Here is a 20383-nt window from a genome sequence, read left to right as displayed (position 1 = left end):
GTTGAAGACATTGAAGTCATCTTTATAGTCTTTCTTGCTTTTCTAGCTTATATAGAAATGACAGCATTAGAAGGATCAGAAGAACATCTAACTCGGAGGAGGTTCTTCAGAGTTTCCCAATGTCAGACACAAATTTAAATTTTAAAATTAAATGAAGTATTTTAACACTGTCATAAAAACAGCATGCCCACTCAGATGTATACCAAATTATAACACATAAACACATCATGAAACAAAAACTGTGCTGCTTGTTTATATTTTATGAACTGCTGACTAAAGCCTTACCTCCAATTTCCATGTAGATATTTAGACTTCTTAAGAGTATTGTTTTTAAGTTTTTAGCTGGCCTTTAAAAAAAATTGAGTCCATTGTTATATGTGTGCTTAGTTGTTCAGTTATGTCCAACTCTTTGCAGCCCCACAGACTGTAGCCTGCCAGGCTGCTCTGTTCATGGAATTCACCAGGCAAGAATACTGGAGTGGGTAACCATTCCCTTCTCCTGGGGATCTTCCAGACCCAGGGATTGAACCTGGGTCTCCTAACTGCAGGCAGATTCTTTATGGTCTGAGCCACCAGGGAAGCCCACCATTGTTATATATCCAAATCAAATTATGCAAGCAAGAGAATAGCTACAGTGTATGTATGCTCCATTAAAAAAATACAAATACAATTTAGAGTCATCTTTCTACCATATATCCTTATCACTCCTTTACAGTTCTGCAGTGGCAAATCAGTGTGACAATATTATACTAAAGTAAGTCCTCTTGCTTAATTTAAGTTTTGGGTGGTTCTTGCCCATATTTTGTATTCATGACCAGAAATGTGAGTAAAGATTAGATAAGTCATTCAGTAGTGGAAACGAGATTTTCTTTACCTCCCTTCAAGCTTCTAGACCATTTTGACTGCAACAATCTTAAATACTGCCAAAGCCAAATTCGCTATTTTTTTAAAGTTGCCGTTTATAATAGCTTTTCTGTGATAATCACAATTGTCTCAATATTATAAAGCTAATAAATAATACTATAATAATAAAGACCATATTATAGTCTTTATTTATATAATGGGGGTTCCATTTAGATTTTTATTAGACAAAAGAGAGCTAAATAATTTGAAAACAACTGATCTAGTTCAGCCCATTAATCTTAACAAATTGAAAAATTAAAGCATATGCAGATGACACCACCCTTATGGCAGAAAGTGAAGAGGAACTCAAAAGCCTCTTGATGAAAGTGAAAGTGCAGAGTGAAAAAGTTGGCTTAAAGCTCAACATTCACAAAACGAAGATCATGGCATCCGGTCCCATCACTTCATGGAAAATAGATGTGGAAACAGTGGCAGAGTTTATTTTTTGGGGCTCCAAAATCACTGCAGATGGTGACTGCAGCGATGAGATTAAAAGATGCTTACTCCTTGGAAGGAAAGTTATGACCAACCTAGATAGCATATTGAAAAGCAGAGACATTACTTCGCCAACAAAGGTCCGTCTAGTCAAGGCTATGGTTTTTCCAGTGGTCATGTATGGATGTGAGAGTTGGACTGTGAAGAAGGCTGAGCACCGAAGAATTGATGCTTTTGAACTGTGGTGTTGGAGAAGACTCTTGAGAGTCCCTTGGACTGCAAGGAGATCCAACCAGTCCATTCTGAAGGAGATCAGCCCTGGGATTTCTTTGGAAGGAATGATGCTAAAGCTGAAACTCCAGTACTTTGGCCACCTCATGTGAAGAGTTGACTCATTGGAAAAGACTCTGATGCTGGGAGGGATTGGGGGCAGGAGGAGAAGGGGATGACAGAGGATGAAATGGCTGGATGGCATCACTGACTCGATGGACGTGAGTCTGAGTGAACTTCAGGAGTTGGTGATGGACAGGGAGGCCTAGCGTGCTGCGATTCATAGGGTCACAAAGAGTCAGGTACGACTGAGCGACTGAACTGAACTGAACTATATGTCTTGCTCAGTTATACAGCTAGAAAATTGTGGATACTAAACTTCCTGTTAGTTCATTGTTCTTTGTAGTATTTCTTATCTCTGAGTTCCTATAGTACATTTAGTTTATACCATGCCATTTAGCATTTATTGCCATGGTTTGTATATAGGCATTCATTTATTTATTCAATAAGTAATAATCTGTTTGCCAGGTTCTTCTAGTCAATGAAGATAGTCCCTGAACCCAGAAGTTGAGCTGAAAATAAGAAAAGTAGATTCTATTCAGCCCTCATTTGATTTTGGTTAAATAACCAGCTTGTGTATCACTGAGTGATATTATCATATCATTGAGAACTTTTCTTTATTTATGGTTATATTGTGGGGGAGTAAAAAAGTTCTCTAGGTGAGAAAAATGAAAAAGTCAACTCAAAGCGTACTATTTTTTATAACAAGTACCTGATAATGTCAGTATGTAAAAGAATATGGGGAGTACTGTTACATAAAAACAGCACTATAGAAAGATAGTAATTCTTAAGCGGGACTGGAAGAGCCGTAATGGAGGAGTTCTATTCTTAAAGAAGTTTGCTTTAAAAAAGTAGGGGGAAATCTTTCTTTGCACAGGGAACAACAGGTTCATAGGCAGAGTTCTGAACAGTTCTGGCATTTCCAAGAAAGATTAATGCAGCAGAATACTAGGAGGTCTTGAGAAGTGTAGTGTATAAGCATTTTTAGGCATCATTTATATGCTTAAACAGCGAAAGTAATGAAATGTGACTTTTTATCCTGTGTCCCAAGTATTCCTCATACTTCTACCTGTTTATATTCCTAAGTTCTTTAAAAACACTGCTTCCCCATCTCATGGTGACAATTGCAGTACCAGAATGACAAGGGCTCTGTATACCCTTACTGATTAATTACACTCATCATTCACTCAATCAATACTTTTTGCTCCAGCATGTATAAGATTTTATACTTTGTGCTAATAAGAAGTAAAAAAAAAAAAAAATAGTGATACAAAACCAGAGTTCAAGGAGCTATTGAACCCAAAGCAAAAATTAGTCTGGGATAAATCATAATGGACAGGAAAAAGTCAGTTTTCATTCCAATCCCAAAGAAAGGCAATGCCAAAGAATGTGTAAACTACCACACAATTGCACTCATCTCACATGCTAGCAGAGTAATGGTCAAAATTCTCCAAGCCAGGCTTCAACAATATGCTAACTGGAAGCTGAATTTAGAAAAAGCAGAGGAACCAGAGATCAAATTGCCAGCATCCACTGGATCTTTGAAAAAGCAAGAGTTTCAGATAAACATCTACTTTTCCTTTATTGACTATGTCAAAGCCTTTGACTGTGTGGATTACGACAAACTCTGGAAAATTCTTAAAGAGTTGGGAATACCAGACCATTTGACCTACCTCCTGAGAAATCTGTATGCAGGTAAAGAAGCAACAGTTAGAACTGGACATGGAACAACAGACTGGTTCCAAATCAGGAAAGGAGTATGTCAAGGCTGTATATTGTCATCCTGCTTATTTAACTTCTATGCAGAGTACATCATGCGAAATGCCAGGCAGGATGAAGCACAAGCTGGAATCAAGATTGCCGGGAGAAATATCAATAACCTCAGATACGCAGATGACACCATCCTTATGGCAGAAAGCGAAGAAGAACTAAAGAGCCTCTTGATGAAAGTGAAAGAGGAGAGTGAAAAAGTTGGCGTAAAACTCAGCATTCAGAAAACTAAGATCATGGCATCTGGTCCCATCACTTCATGGCAAATAGATGGGGAAACAGTGGAAACAGAGACTTTATTTTGGGGGGCTCTAAAATCACTGCAGATGGTGACTGCAGCCATGGAATTAAAAGACGCTTGCTCCTTGGAAGAAAAGCTATGACCAACCTAGACAGCATATTAAAAAGCAGAGATATTACTTTACCAACAAAGGTCCATCTAGTCAAAGCTATGGTTTTTCCAGTAATCACGTATGATTATGAGAGTTAGACTATAAAGAAAGTTGAGTGCCGAAATACTGATGCTTTTGAACTGTGGTGTTGGAGAAGACTCTTGAGAGTCCCTTGGACCACAAGGAGATCCAACCTGTCAATTCTAAAGGAAATCAGTCCTGAATATTCATTGTAAGGACTGATACTGAAGCTGAAACTGCAATACTTTGGCCACCTTATGCAAAGAACCGACTCATTGGAAAAGACCCTGATGCTGGGAAAGATTGAAGGCCGGAGGAGAAGGGGACGATAGAGGATGTGGTTGGATGGCATCACTGGCGCAATGGACATGAGTTTGAGTAGGCTGTGGTAGTTGGTGATGGACCGGGAAGCCTGGCGTGCTGAAGTCTATGGGGTCGCAAAGAGTTGGACACGACCGAGTAACTGAACTGAAACCATAATGGAAAAGAATATTCAGAAAAAGAATGTATATATGTGTAAAACTGAGTCACTTTGCTGTATAGCAGAGATTGGCACAACATGGTAAATCAACTATACTTCAATTTTTCATTTTAATTAGCAAGGGTTTTTGTCTATTATGTGTGCTAAGTCTCTTCAGTCATGTCCGACTTTGTGCAGCCCCATGGAATGCAGTCTTCCAGGCTCATCTGTCTGTGGGATTCTCCAGGCAAGAATAGTGGAGTGGGTTGCCATTTCCTCCTCCAGGGAATCTTCCCAACCCAGGAATCAAACCCATGTCTCCTGTGTCTCTTGCACTGGCAGGTGGGTTCTTTACCGCTAGGGCCACCTAGAAAATCCTTTGCCTGTTTTGGTGACTAATATATCCGTATGTTCACAAAGCTTACTCTCTCATCAGAGGAGACAAATGATAATAGGATAGATTGTAAAATATGTAGCATGTTATTCATAGTGATAAATACTAAGAAGAAAAAATAAAGTTAGGAAAGAGGGGAAATTAATTACTGGAGAGGAAAAGGGAAGATAAAATTATTTAATTTCTCTTGCCTTGATTTTCTCAGCTCTAAAAAAGAAAAAATAGTGGTGGTTACTTATAAGGTTGTGACAAAGATTAAATGAGCTGATATGTGTATTTATAAAGTCCCAGATGATAGAATATCGGCCAATATTATTTATACATTTGTTTAAAACAACTTTAGCACAGTAGTCATCTTATTTTCATTACTTATGGACTTCTTTTATTAAAGGATATAGTTACAGTTTTGAGCTACTTTATCTACAGAATAAGACTCCCTCATCCATATCTTGCTTCTTTTAGCTTCTACTTCCAATACAGTCACAGCTAATCACTTTCTTAGAGGCAAATCATCATTCTTTCATAGTGTTTCTTCTGCAGAACAATATTTGCTTATCTAGATGTCAGGTCATTTTCTATTTAAGTCATCGAGCAGGCATCCAGATGTTCCTGTGGAAAATATTCATTAATGCCTCATCACTTACATCTCAAGGTTAATAGGTCTAAGAAAATGAGACCTTTATGCTTGCTTTCCAACTAAAAGTGAGTAGAATATTGGAATTGTTATTACCAAACAAATATAAAATCTTCAATATTAATCTTTTCACACTAAGATCATTTTCACAGATTAGCTAAAGTTTCAGGTCTCCCAGTAACCTTTCTTTGCCTGCGTAACCTCTGTGCATCCTTAAATGTATCCTGCCTCCTCCTTTCCCTGAAAACTAGACTTGCCCTTTGTGTTCCTTTAGCACTCCATACCTAGCCCTATCACAACCAGTATTACTCAGCACTGAAGTTACCTGTTTACCTAACCTGCCCAATCCCTGTGCCCACCTCTCAGGCAGTAAGCTCCTTAGGCTGGGATGGGTGGTGGACACCGGGGAAACTAGGTTCTCTTTGTGTCTGTGTCCCGAGTATCTATTACAGGGCTTTACATGTAGTTGATTATCGATAAATACTTAAAACACTAAGTGTAATGCCTGGAGTACTTTTAACATATCAAGATTATAGAAACTTAGTTATTTAACCTTGGTCCCACATCCCTTAATTGTTTCTTTATCTCTCTTGGCTGCTTTCTGAGGAATAGCATTGCTCAAGCATGCTGCTACCCCTGTCCTACATTGTCCCCTGTCCTTCTTTGGCCTAAAATTAAAAAGAAAAAGGAGGCCAGATATTTGGAAAGATCCCCAAATTAGAGGAATACCCTGTGGGGTAATTATGGTCCAGGATGTGACCCCTACTCTTCCAATTGAGAAACATTGATTTTGCCATTCCTCTCAAGGTGATGGGCCTCTAGGGTCTGACACAGGCCATCTATATTTCCAAGAACTTAATTTATAAACCAGTTGACTGTTTGTTGATTGGTTTGTTTACACTGATTGAAATACTTGTATCTGATACCTAAGTCATAACTTAATGATATCAAAGCCTCTGTGAAATCCATCAAATAATCAGAAGATTGTTCAGTGACTATAGAAATGGAGCAAAATGACTTAAACTGCACCAAAGATAATTTAACCCAAGCTGAGGAACAGCCTTGCCATTGTTTCCTTGATGGCTAGGAGAAAATAAAGTAAAGGGTGATAAGGTCTCAAGTGTTTTGAAAGTGTTTACAAATTTTTTTTTCTTATTTGCTAAAAGAAAGCACTTTTAAATGTTAGGGGGACAATGTCATTTTGTAACTCAGTATTGATAATGTACAGTTTGGTTCCATAATTCTTTGATCCCAACATTAAATTCCTGAAATAGTGGTATTGCTGACAATGGTACTACGACAGAAAGAAAGAAAAAGGATTAAAGTTGGATGAGCATTCTCTGTACCCTCTGCCTCTAACTTAACAATTGTCTGGGGGTCAAATCCACTTCATTGAGAAAGTTGACTGTGCTTGTGTTTCTAGCTGGCTTACTGGCTGGCATTCCTTCATAAACTAATAATGCATATCCACTGAGAGTTCATCCTCTAACCTTGTGAAGAAGCTGTGAAGTATAGGTTAAGTGGTCATTAAGAAAAGTAAGCTGTACCTCTTGTCAAGGGCTAGAGTCTGTCCTTCAGGCCTTACCTCAAGGTCCTTTCTATTCCAGAGTTTGGAAACCCAAGTGCCTACAGAGGCCAGGCTGGTGGGAATGAAGCAGGAAGCCACTGCAGTGAACTGGAGAGCCGAGTCCTGTCTGAAGGAGCAGCCACTGATCTGTTCCAGATAATTGTTGCAAGGCAGGAATGCTGACCTAGTGTTACCACATTGTCCAGTTTCCCAGGTAAAGCAAGAAATGCAAATTTTCATATGCCTTCTGATTTAAATATTGTCAATTAATTCACTTGTATTATTATTTTCAAACTGAGCGTGCATCAAATACTACCACTGGTGAGATTTGGCCTAGAGCCCTCCTGATTGTAACTTGGTTTTATATTTTGCTCTCCAGTTCCTGTTTGTTGAATTGGAGACTTTATTTTCTACATGTTTTGCTTTTCTTCAGCATGTTAGGTAAAATATTTTACGCCCGGTTTTATGCTATTGAAACTACCTGCCTCTCTAAATTGAATGTTTTGTGTGTAAGTTTTCTTTGGCTGCTACATTTTCTCTGCCACCTTCAGAATTCCAGTGAGCAGTCACATGCTAAATGGAGCCTCCTTGAGACACTTTTCATATGACACCACTAACCATCTACAGGTATTACTACTTACTCATTTCATTCCTGATGTGTAAGCTAAATAAACACAGTAAAATATAATTTATTTCATGGAACTTAAAGATTGTGTGCTTTGGGCTCCCCCTTCTAGAATTACAGAGACCATCTTCCTCCTCTTGCATCTTGAGAGAACTTTTCAGATAATTAATTAGACTATGGTTATCTTTAACATTTAATTATATTTGCTAGAGATGTTGATTAGACTTGAGTGTTCCTAAATATTTATACATATTTAGAGACAATGTATTTGTTTCTCCAGTGGCTGAGGAGTCTTCCTGTTTTCTCTTTGAGTAATCCCATTGCCAGGTGAATTGAAGAATGCTAAACATTTTTTTAAGTAAAAGAGTACATAAACATTAGCTGTTTCAATATGTTGTGCAACCCCAAAATGGACCAAAGTCATGTTTGTTTCATTCTTAATACAGTTTTAATTTTTAAAAAGCTGATATACATTATTTTTAACAATGATTCAACCTATGGAGCTACACCTTGAGTAACCAGAATACCAATCATGCACAGATAAAATGTGAAAATCACCCCTTCAACTTGCTTACTGCACTCTTAAAAAGATTATGTTAATGAAGGCAAGTATTGTTTTTATAAATAATCCTTATGAGAGACTTTACTATACTATAAAACAGCAAAAATAGCCAAGTATGTTGATGCTTAATATATAGAAGTAAATCATAAGTAAATTTTCCCTCAGAGATTATGTCCTAGATGTTCTGGTGTGACCTACTATACTTTCAGACAGTTCTCTGAATTTTTTTAAAATAAAATATATTTGGAATCCATGATTATTTTCTTTTCGACTTTTAAGAAAGTAAAATGCATAGTAAGCATTTTCTTCATGTACATACAAACCCTCACTTTCCTTCTATATTTTCAAAAGCACAAAGGGAAGCCTTGCCTTAAAGTTGGTTGTCTCAATTGTGTTTTCTTTGTAGTCATGTAGAATGGCAAGGGCAAAGAAAGAGCTCAGTGGTGTGTAGTAATACATGTGAATTCCTGAATATTATCAGGGAGAGTTATAAGGAGAATTCAGTTTAGACTTGGAAAGCCAAATAATGACTGGAGAAACCAGGAAGGCTTCTCTGAGGAAGTGACGTTTAAACTGAGATAAACAGAAGTTGGTTTAACGAAAAACATGAGTGTGGTGGTGAGAGATGTCATTCCAAGCAGAAAAGTAAGGGTGATAGGCTGAGGCATTTTTAGAACCGGCCAAAGGGATAGCCTTAGTTTTTGTTTCTACTATGTAGGTCATTCTGGTTAATGTGTCCTTTCTGACTCTCCTTTTTGTCCACATAGAGAAATAACAGCATAATACTAGTGGGCTTCCCTGGTGGCTCAGATAGTAGACAATCTGCCTTCAATGCGGGAGACCTGAATTCGATCTCTGGGTTGGGAAGATCCCCTGGAGAAGGAAATGGCAACCCACTCCAGTATTCTTGCCTGGAAAATTCCATGGACAGAGGAGCCTGGTGGGCTACAGTCCATGGGGTCACAAAGACTCGGACATGACTGAAGCAACTTAGCATGCATGCACATAAATAATAATGTAGATATTTATTATGTGCTAGGTACTGGTTTAAGACTTTTAGTTTATTGTATCCCCAAAGCAGAACAGTTCTATAAAATCTCCATTTTATAAGGAAAGAAAATTTTTAAAACCTACCCAAGGTCACAAGGATGGAGCTACAGGACTTCCCTGCAGTCCAGAGGTTAAGACTACAAGCTCCCAAGGCAGGGGGCACAGGTTCAATCCCTGGTCAGAGAACTAATATTCCACATGATGCACAGCATGGAAAAAAAAATTTTTTTAATAAAAACAAAATAAACAGAAATGACTATCCTCAACAAAACTTAAAAAAAGAAAAGATAGAGCTACATAGCATCTCAATACTGTAGTTAATTTAAATAAAACCCTATTTTAGACTTTCAGATCACTTCCAGTGTAGTATTTGGCTGTTTGAAATAATACTGCTGATTCAGTGTGTTGGAAGACTAGGCTACGCTCCATGAAACAGCTCATCTCTGTTCCACATGGTGCTGGCTGGACTCATGTATGTGTCTGGGGCTTCAGACGGACCAGCTGGACTTCTCTCTCTCTCCATCCTCAAAGGGCCAGTTCCAGTTCTTTGTGTGACAGTGGCATTCCAAGAAGCAAGAGTGGAAGATACAAGGCCTCTTGAGGCTTAGGCCCATCCCTTAAGCTATATCACATTCTACTGATCAAAGCAAGTCACAAGGTCAGCCCGGATCCAAAGGGCAGAGTAGTAAATCTCATTTCCTAATGGAAGGAACTACAAGATATCTGTGGCCAATTGCAGCCTGCTACATTTAGCATTTAGTCTTCTAAAGGCTTCTGTGTGCCTAGAATGTGTAAGTTCTAGGTAAATTATCCTCCTGACCATTGATGGGCAGAGTTCAGTTTGTGTGTTACCTTGCCTCTGAGGACTGATGTCATCCTCATACACAGTTTTTGAACATTAACACTCTTTTACACTGAAAGGGCAAGGATGTTTGAAACCAGAGAGTTTTAACGATCAGGGCAGGAAAGATGTGCTTATATCCTGATAAATCTGTAAAACAAATGTAAATTGCACTGGGGTAGTTTGGGGTGAGTAAGTGGAGCCTGGCAGAGGCATTAGGTCTCTTACAAAAGATATATCTGAGAGGTCTGTTTTGGAAAAGGTGGCTGCACAGTGAAGATAAGAACCAAATGAAAATAACAACCAGAGTTAAAATGAAGCTAATTTATTGGAAGATTTTTTAAAAATGAAAGAAGATATAACTGTAAGATAAGGGTGCTCATAAATAAAAATGCATAGCTTAAACAAATAGGCGAAAGGTGAAACAGATGGCAAGGTTGGATGGGAGGGCTGGCTAAGTGCTATAAAGGAACTGTGTAAATTGGTATGAGGGTGAAAGATAACTGAAAGAGGCAAATATCATTTAGGGTTACCCTAACAAGCATAATTTAACTAATGGAAAGAGGATGAGTATATCCATTTATTACCCAATCAAATAATAATAATGTTGTAGCTACTCAGACATTATGCTTCAAAATGCTAATGCTCATGTTATTTCTTAATCCAATCATATCTGTTGTTGCATGTACATATTGTTTCAGAATTTAGATAGAGAGTTAGGTTTCATGTGAGCCTTTTTTCTCAAGTGTTGAACATGAGGCGTTAATCCTTGCAAATGTCAGAATGGAAGAGACTTCCTTTTTTTGTTATTGAAGTATAGTTGACTTATTGGAGGAGACTTCTAAACTTTGAATATTTCATGAGTTAACTTTATAATCATTGTGTATAAAATATATGTGATAATTTACATTTATGTTAAATATTGGTATTTTATCTAATTTACATGGTCTCATTTTGATAAATCAGTAGTTCATTCAGTATTCATTCTGTCCTACTGTGTATCCAAGTAATGCCACTGAGTACAAGATTAATGTGTGATTAATGTGATAAACATTTTAATAGAATTTACTCACAGTATCACATGACTTAAAAATCAATTCATTGTTTTCACCATTAATCAAGTTTGTGACATTATTCAGAAAAATATATGATGTTTGTTGTTATTCAGAGAAATTTATGAAAAGTAGCTACTTATTTTCATGATGTCATATTCTCTGATATCTAGTCTTCTTGGTATTTTGGGTATAACTTCTAAAATATATACTTAACACTGCATAACACAGTGAGTTTATCCTTAGGTTGACAAGAATGTCGGTAAAGCAGAGAGAGAAAAAGCCATCTATTGCCTTAGCTACATCATGTTGAAATACAGGTTTCATTTTTATATGGTTGCATTCATTTTAGTGGTTCCTTTATTAATCCAATTAAAGTGTGTATATAAGCTATTTAAATAAAACTCTGATGTACTTTACAAATAAAATAAAAAGTTATATTATTTTTCTTAGAAGCCCTATCATGCTTTTTCTACACAAAAATTATTACTCAGAGATTGTGAGATCGTTAGGGACAAAGCTAGAGCAAAAAAAAAAAAAAATCCTTTGTGTTTTTTGTCAACATGCATAGTCCCTAGCTTCTACTGACTTCTTTTTAAACCTTCTCTTTCATTTTAGATGTCTGTGTTGCTAAAAACCTTACAGGTCTACATGGTAAAAATCAGAATATAAAACTATGTTGGCTAATTGGAATGTACGTGGTCTTCATCAAGTATTTAAGCACCCAGTAGGTGAGGCAGTAAACCTGCTTTAATCAGGAAATGGAACTATTGAAAGAACCTAGAGAAACAAGGTCCCTGATGTAAGGAGTTAGTTTACATTCCTGTGGGGAAAGATTAACAAACAAATAAATGATTTAAAAAAAATCAGTTAATAAGAGGTATCAGTGAATTAACAATGTGTGGGAGAATACTTAGGATTTACAGTGTCTCTTTGAGGAGGTGACATCTAATTTGAATTCTGTATGAAGCCAATGCAAAGAATTAAATCAGGTCACTAAAATTCAGTTCAACAAAAGCCAACTGTCATAGACTTATTTGCATATTGAAAGGGGGATGGAAAATGAAAATGTTGAAAGAATGGTGGCAGATATTCTCCTCAGAACACATACACACACACACCCTACTTTTTTTATTTTTACTTCTGCCAGAAATGTTTGTAATCAATTTAAATAATGTCCTGTGTGTAAGATCTATCCCTGATCCTCAGTGTTAGTGAGACAAAAGTGCCTTTCATGTTTCCGGACATTTTTGTTTTAATCTCTGTCTTTTGGGGTTAAACCAAGCCATGTAAACAGGATAGATCATAATGAAATCTTCAGGCAAGGTGAAGGGAAAATGTTGTGGGTATGTAGTTTTTATGTTAAATTTGAAAAAAAGGATAAACTTTTGTTTTTAATGATAAAACTATAAAAACTTGAATGAGTTTTGAATAATTGGTCTATATAGAAGATAAAGTTATCAGAATCTCAGAGGCAAATAGAATAGACTATAATATTTAGCAAAAGAGGGCATGTATCGGTTTTCAGAAGTTTGAGATGCATGGCCTTCTCAGTGAACTATCAAAATGGCAATAGATTTATGTAGAGAGATATTTATCTCAGATTTATTTGTAACTGTGAAAATTTAGGAGAAAAATCTATTTCCACAAAAGGGAAGTAAATATTGAATGCCATAGTAAAATGCTTAAGTTGAAAATAAAGTGCAAAGTGGTAATAATTCAATATTTAAAGAAGGCACTATTATACATAGAAAAAATTGGAATTAGCTTAGCTTTTTTCAATAGCAATTTGGCAGTGCCTCCAAAGTTTAAATGTGCAGACCCAACATTAATATGATTGATATTCCAATAGATGAATATTTGTAAATTTATATGATAGAATACTATTCAGATGTTTAAAATGAACAAATTGGATCTATATTTCTGCAGAAGAGATAGATCTGTATATGTCAACAGAGATAGCACTCAAAACAATGTTGAATTTTAAAAAGCAAGTTGAAGAATATGTATGTATAATAGTATTTATGTAAAATAAAAACTTTTAAATACTTATAACAAAGCCAAATATTGTTTACCTGTAAAAACATAGCCTGGAAGGATTGATTGTTGCTGTTCATTCACTGAGTCATGTCTGACTCTTTGAGACCCCATGGACTGCAGCACACCAGGCTTCCCTGTCCATCTGTGGGCTTCCCTAGTGGCTCCCAGAGCTTACTCAAACTTATATCCATTGAGTCAGTGATGCCATCCAACCATCTCCTCCTCTGTCGTCCCCTTCTTCTGTCCTCAGTCTTTACCAGCATCAGGGTCTTTTCCAATAAGTCAGCTCTTCGCATCAGGTGGCCAAAGTATTGGAGCTTCAGCTTCAACATCAGTCCTTCCAATGAATATTCAGGATTGATTTCCTTTAGGATTGACTGGTTTGATCTCCTTGCAGTCCAAGGGACTCTCTACAGACCAGAATAGGAGTGTTAGTTTTCTTTAGGCCAGAGGGGAGGGGAACAGGACTAAAAAGAGAAACTGGATGGGAGTGAGGGATAGTATTGAACTTCATCTGTAATATTTTCTAAGTGTTTTTGTTTTTTTTTTAAATAAGCAAAGTGACAAATGCATTGTAAATTTGGAGCGGTAGCTCATTGTTTATTAGACTCTTTTTAATGTGTGCTTTTAAAACTTTTTAAAACAATGATTGAAAGTCATCCACGTTTGCAGTGGTTATTATTCAACGGTGAGATTAGAGTTCAATTTTAATTTTCATCACAAACATCTCTGAATTTTCCAAATTTATAAAATAAATGTTGAGGAAATCAGTCCCACTTAGAGATAAACAAATGATAATAGTCGCTGGACTTCAGCTCTCTGAGGAGTTCCTAAGGCCCTTAACAATTATGCTATGATATGCTAAGTCACTTCAGTCGTGTCCAACTCGGTGTGACCCCATAGAAGGTAGCCTACCAGGCTCCCCCGTCCCTGGGATTCTCCAGGCAAGAACACTGGAGCGGGTTGCCATTTCCTTAAGCTGCCTCTAAAATGCCAAAGTATCAGCCAAAAAAAAAAGGATGACCCTCCCAGGAACAAAAGGAAGAAGTGGGCCAGCCGTGGAAATGTAAAACCAGGTCCTATCCTGGGAAGGGAAGCTGGTACAGAAGTCTGAGTCAGTGGGTCTCAAACTTGAGCATGCCATTGAATCACCTAGAGGGTTTGTTTGTTTGTTTGTTTTAAAAGATTGCCCTCCAGGGTTTCTGATTAAGAAAGTATGGGGTCAGTTCTGTGATTCTGCATTTGTAACAGGATCCCAGCTGTTAACAGTAATGATGGTGGTCCCAGGACCATGCTTTCAAAACTGCAGGTCTAAAACCCAGCCGTCAGATCTTTGTAGTTTTGATTACTGAAATATGAGGAAGATATTTGGCAGAAATCAGTCTGATGTCATTATCTGGCAGATCCACAAATTACTTAAGGGCATGAGCCAGTCCATCTCAGGAAAGTTGGAGTCACACGCAAGAGCAGGCAAATCAAAAAGAAAGAGAAATTGGCATCAAATGATCAGAAAGCTTGAAAGTAAGGAAAATGAGAGCTAGTCCAATCTAAAGACCACAGGCCATGGAAGACTTCGCTTTAGGGAAAAGTAAGGTAATAAAATGAGTGTGAAAAAAAGACTGTAAAAATCATGTTTACTCATCAGTGTCTGTTGCTGTTTGATCAGACTGGGAGTCCAGAATGACACAGAATTCTTTCTCATCTTACACTAGCACCAGGAGCTCTACTAGGCAGGAAACTCCCTGAGAACAGGGACTGTTCTTCCCTTCCTTGCTTTCTCCATCCTTTCCTGACCCCCTCCCTCCCTCTTTCTTTTCTATTCTTCCCCACTCAGCAGCTTTTTGTTTTCCCCTCAGCAGCTCTTTAGTGCCAGACATTGCCCTGGGCTTTGGATAAAGTGGTGTCTTACCACCTTTGTGGAACTTCCCAGGTGGCTCAGTAGTGAAGAATCAGGAGCCTCAGGAGATGAGGGTTCAATCCCTGGGTTGGGAAGATCCCCTGAAAGAGGAAACGGCAGCCCACTCTAGTATTCTTGCCTGGAGAATCCCATGGATAGAGGAGCTGGAGGTTGCAAAGAGTCAGACACGACTAAGTGGCTGAGCACAAACACCACCTTTGTACTCCAGCACATAGCATAGGCCTCATACGTAATAGCTGCTCACTAACTGTAGAATGAAATATGAATAAACACATACATGATCAACAGGGATCATGGTTAAAGGAGCAATGAATGAGAGACAGAAATAAGGTGCTATGCATGCAAGCAGGTCATTTCTATAAGAGGCATAGACCCAGTGGAGTGGACCTAGCAATGTAATTAGCACCTTGAGTCACCACTGAAAATGCACTACTTGGCACTTTCCTTTATACTCCACATTTTTCCCAATAAAGTTTTGCTACTTTTCCCACTGCTTGCCAGTGTTTCCCACTCCCATCCCTATGGTTCCTGACTTTCAGCTAAATTAGTACATGCTTCATTCAGTTCAATTCAGTTCAGTCGCTTAGTCGTGTCCGATTATTTGGGACCACATGAATCGCAGCACACCAGGCCTCCCTGTCCATCACCAACTCCTGGAGTTCACTCAGACTCAACGTCCATCGAGTCAGTGATGCCATCCAGCCATCTCATCCTCTGTCATCCCCTTCCCCTCCTGCCCCCAATCCCTCCCAGCATCAGAGTCTTTTCCAATGAGTCAACTCTTCACATGAGGTGGCCAAAGTACTGGAGTTTCAGCTTTAGCATCATTCCCTCCAAAGAAATCCCAGGGCTGATCTCCTTCAGAATGGACTGGTTGGATCTCCTTGCAGTCCAAGGGACTCTCAAGAGTCTTCTCCAACACCACAGTTCAAAAGCATCAATTCTTCGGTGCTCAGCCTTCTTCACAGTCCAACTCTCACATCCATACATGACCACTGCAAAAACCATAGCCTTAACTAGACGGACCTTTGTTGGCAAAGTCATGTCTCTGCTTTTGAATATGCTGTCTAGGTTGGTCATTACTTTCCTTCCAAGGAGTAAGCGTCTTTTAATTTCATGGCTGCAATCACCATCTGCAGTGATTTTGAACCCAAAAAATAAAGTCTGCCACTGTTTCCACTGTTTCCCCATCTATTTCCCATGAAGTGATGGGACCGGATGCCATGATCTTAGTTTTCTGAATGTTGAGCTTTAAGCCAACTTTTTCACTCTGCTCTTTCACTTTCATCAAGAGGCGTTTTAGTTCCTCTTCACTTTCTGCCATAAGGGTGGTGTCATCTGCATATCTGAGGTTATTGATATTTCTCTTGGCAATCTTGATTCCAGCTTGTGCTTCTTCTAGTCCAGCGTTTGTCATGATGTACTCTGCATATAAGTTAAATAAGCAGTGTAACAATATACAGCCTTGACGTACTCCTTTTCCTATTTGGAACCAGTCTGTTGTTCCATGTCCAGTTCTAACTGTTGCTTCCTGACCTGCATACAGGTTTCTCAAGAGGCAGGTCAGGTGGTCTGGTATTCCCATCTCTTGGACAATTTTCCACAGTTTATTGTGATCCACACAGTCAAAGGCTTTGGCATAGTCAATAAAGCAGAAATAGATGTTTTTCTGGAACTCTCTTGCTTTTTCAATGGTCCAGCAGATGTTGGCAATTTGATCTCTGGTTCCTCTGCCTTTTATAAAATCAGCTTGAACATCAGGAAGTTCACGGTTCACGTATTGCCCAAGCCTGGCTTGGAGAATTTTGAGCATTACTTTACTAGTGTGTGAGATGAGTGCAATTGTGCAGTAGTTTGAGCATTCTTTGGCATTGCCTTTCTTTGGGATTGGAATGAAAACTAACCTTTTCCAGTCCTGTGGCCACTGCTGAGTTTTCCAAATTTGCTGGCATATTGAGTGCAGCACTTTCACAGCATCATCTTCCAGGATTTGGAATAGCTCCACTGGAATTCCATCACCTCCACTAGCTTTGTTCATAGTGATGCTTTCTAAGGCCCACTTGACTTCACATTCCAGGATGTCTGGCTCTAGGTCAGTGACCACACCATCGTGATTATCTGGGTCATGAAGATCTTTTTTGTACAGTTCTTCTGTGTATTCTTGCCACCTCTTAATGTCTTCTGCTTCTGTTAGGTCCATACTATTTCTGTCCTTTATCAGAGCCCATCTTTGCATGAAATGCTCCCTTGGTATCTCTAATTTTCTTGAAGAGATCTGTAGTCTTTCCCATTCTGTTGTTTTCCTCTATTTCTTTGCATTGATCGCTGAGGAAGGCTTTCTTATCTCTTCTTGTTATTCTTTGGAACTCTGCATTCAGATGCTTATATCTTTCCTTTTCTCCTTTGCTTTTCACTTCTCTTCTTTTCACAGCTATTTGTAAGGCCTCCCCATACAGCCATTTTGCTTTTTTGCATTTCTTTTCCATGGGGATGGTCTTGATCCCTGTCTCCTGTACAATGTCACGAACCTCCGTCCATAGTTCCTCAAGCATTCTATCAGATCTAGGCCCTTAAATCTATTTCTCACTTCCACTGTATAATCATAAGGGATTTGATTTAGGTCATACCTGAATGGTCTAGTGGTTTTCCCTACTTTCTTCAATTTAAGTCTGAATTTGGCAATAAGGAATTCATGATCTGAGCCACAGTCAGCTCCTGGTCTTGTTTTTGTTGACTGTATAGAGCTTCTCTATCTTTGGCTGCAAAGAATATAATCAATCTGATTTTGGTGTTGACCATCTGGTGATGTCCATGTGTAGAGTCTTCTCTTGTGTTGTTGGAAGAGGGTGTTTGCTATGACCAGTGCATTTTCTTGGCAAAACTCTATTAGTCTTTTCCCTGCTTCATTCCGTATTCCAAGGCCAAATTTGCCTGTTACTCCAGGTGTTTCTTGACTTCCTACTTTTGCATTCCAGTCCCCTATAATGAAAAGGACATCTTTTTTGGGTGTTAGTTCTAAAAGGTCTTGTAGGTCTTAACCGTTTAACTTCAGCTTTTTCAGCATTAATGGTTGGGGCATAGACTTGGATTACTGTGATATTGAATGCTTTGCCTTGGAAATGAACAGAGATCATTCTATCGTTTTTGAGACTGCATCCAAGTACTGCATTTTGGACTCTTTTGTTGACCATGATGGCTACTCCATTTCTTCTGAGGGATTCGTGCCCACAGTAGTAGATATAATGGTCATCTGAGTTAAATTCACCCATTCCAGTCCATTTCAGTTCGCTGATTCCTAGAATGTCGACATTCACTCTTGCCATCTCTTGTTTGACTACTTCCAATTTGCCTTGATTCATGGACCTGACATTCCAGGTTCCTATGCAATACTGCTCTTTACAGCATCGGACATTGCTTCTATCACCAGTCACATCCACAACTGGGTATTGTTTTTGCTTTGGCTCCATTCCTTCATTCTTTCTGGAGTTATTTCTCCACTGATCTCCAGTAGCATATTGGGCACCTACTGACCTGGGGAGTTTCTCTTTCAGTATCCTATCATTTTGCCTTTTCATACTGTTCATGGGGTTCTCAAGGCAAGAATACTGAAGTGGTTTGCCATTCCCTTCTCCAGTGGACCACATTCTTTCAGACCTCTCCACCATGACCTGCCCGACTTGGGTTGCCCCACGGGCATGGCTTAGTTTCATTGAGTTAGACAAGGCTGTGGTCCTAGTGTGAGTAGATTGACTAGTTTTCTGTGAATATGGTTTCAGTGTGACTGCCCTCTGATGCCTGTTGCAACACCTACCGTCTTACTTGGGTTTCTCTTACCTTGGGCGTGGGGTATCTCTTCACGGCTGCTCCAGCAAAGCACAGCTGTTGCTTCTTACCTTGGATGAGGGGTATCTCCTCACCGCTGCCCTTCCTGACCTTCAACGTGGGATAGCTCCTCTAGGCCCTCCTGTGCCCGCGCAGCCACTGCTGCTTGGATGTGGGGTTGGTCCTCCTGGCCGCCGCCCCTGGCCTCGGGTGTGGGGGCGTGGGGTAGCTCCTCCCGGCCGCCGCCCCTGACCTCAGACTCAGGTAGCTCTTCTCGGCCGTTCCTGCGCCATCGCAGCCTGGCACTCTCGGCCGCTGCCCCTGACCTCGGACGTGGGGTAACTCCTCTTGGCCGCCGCCCTTCAGTCATGGGGTCCTCCCGGCTTCTGCCCCTGACCTCGGACGTGGGGTAGCTCCTCTTTAATCTGCCTCACAGGCAAGGCAGCAAATAAGGCATATGCCTGAATACATAATGCTTTTAACTATAAAGTATTCTCCTACTTTCCCAATGAAAAAATCTGAAGAAAGGTTTGGAACTTGAGTAGTTTTATGTCTGTTAACACTGTTTAATTTATTTAATTTGTTGACTGAGTCATACATGAATATATAAAACTATCTAAAATATTATTTTTTATTAAAAATTTAAACAGTCTTAATACTGTGATATGAATCTTAAGTCATTTAACAGAGTTTTTGAGAGCATATTACCTTTACTTTCAGTTAAGTTGTTTAAGATTCAGCATTTTTAATCATGGATGATGCTGTCACCAGAAATTTTTATCAACAAACTACAAGCCCCACTCATGTAACACTAGAATAGTTTTTTTCATTCATCCTTTAGTGTACTTTCATGAGTTCCACAAGGTAATCACACACTGTGTATTAAATTGATTATAAAAAGTCTTGTTTGCCACAACAATGCTAGCAGTTGTGGTATCACATTTTTCACCAGAATTAAGTACTAAATCTTTTTAAAAATTTATTTGCCATATTTGTTTATTCACCAGTTCCATTAAGATGACCTCTTGTAGCATTCCACCTTAGCACTGACTGCTGCTGTTTGAGGCCAATGTGTCTTCTCCCCAAACAGTACCTTGTGACACAAAAAAAGGAATTAAGAGAATACTCCATAATAGAAGGGAATTTGTAAATCTTAAGTAAAGCAATTCCCACTCTTATAGCCCAGAACAGTGGGGGAAAGTCTTCTCATACTTGGGAATGCACGTGTGTGTTTATTTCCTTTTAATTTTCTCTTCAAAAAAAAAAAAAAAACCCTCTTGTTTAGGTGAATATAATGATTAGAAAAGTTAATTATAGGGGTTTGTAGAATTAAAGAGTAATTAAAAGTGATTGTATTAACACACAGCTTTCTAGTTGTTAGGTCACAAGAGGTGATAGATATGTTTTTATTGCCAGAAGGAGGTTGTATATATATGTAATGCCATGGTTATGAGTCTGTCTCTAGTAATTAGAAAGCTACATGTGTTGAAGAGCCAGCAGACTGGTTGATCTGGAGTAAGTAGATCAAGCTGGAAGAAGAAAAGTTGACTTTGACATGTGATTTGAC

General features: G+C 38.8%; 1 protein-coding gene across 3 annotated transcripts in view; it reads left to right on the top strand.

Moving 5' to 3' along the window:
- Positions 1 to 20383, top strand: part of MBD5 (methyl-CpG binding domain protein 5) — a 156811-nt gene that overhangs the window by 77541 nt on the left and 58887 nt on the right. For 2 of the 3 annotated variants that reach the window (XM_061438454.1, XM_061438434.1), the window contains exon 2: positions 6947 to 7120. The exons of the other annotated variant lie outside the window; for it this stretch is intronic. The gene's annotated coding sequence lies outside the window, so the exon portion shown is untranslated. The remainder of the gene's footprint in view (positions 1 to 6946; positions 7121 to 20383) is intronic. 3 annotated transcript variants of the gene reach the window in all.

The sequence above is a fragment of the Bos javanicus genome, chromosome 2 (genome assembly GCF_032452875.1).
Source record: "Bos javanicus breed banteng chromosome 2, ARS-OSU_banteng_1.0, whole genome shotgun sequence".
NCBI classification, from domain to species: domain Eukaryota; kingdom Metazoa; phylum Chordata; class Mammalia; order Artiodactyla; family Bovidae; genus Bos; species Bos javanicus.
The sequence above is the reverse complement of the archived record's forward strand: the minus strand, read 5'-3'. Positions and strand labels throughout refer to the sequence as shown.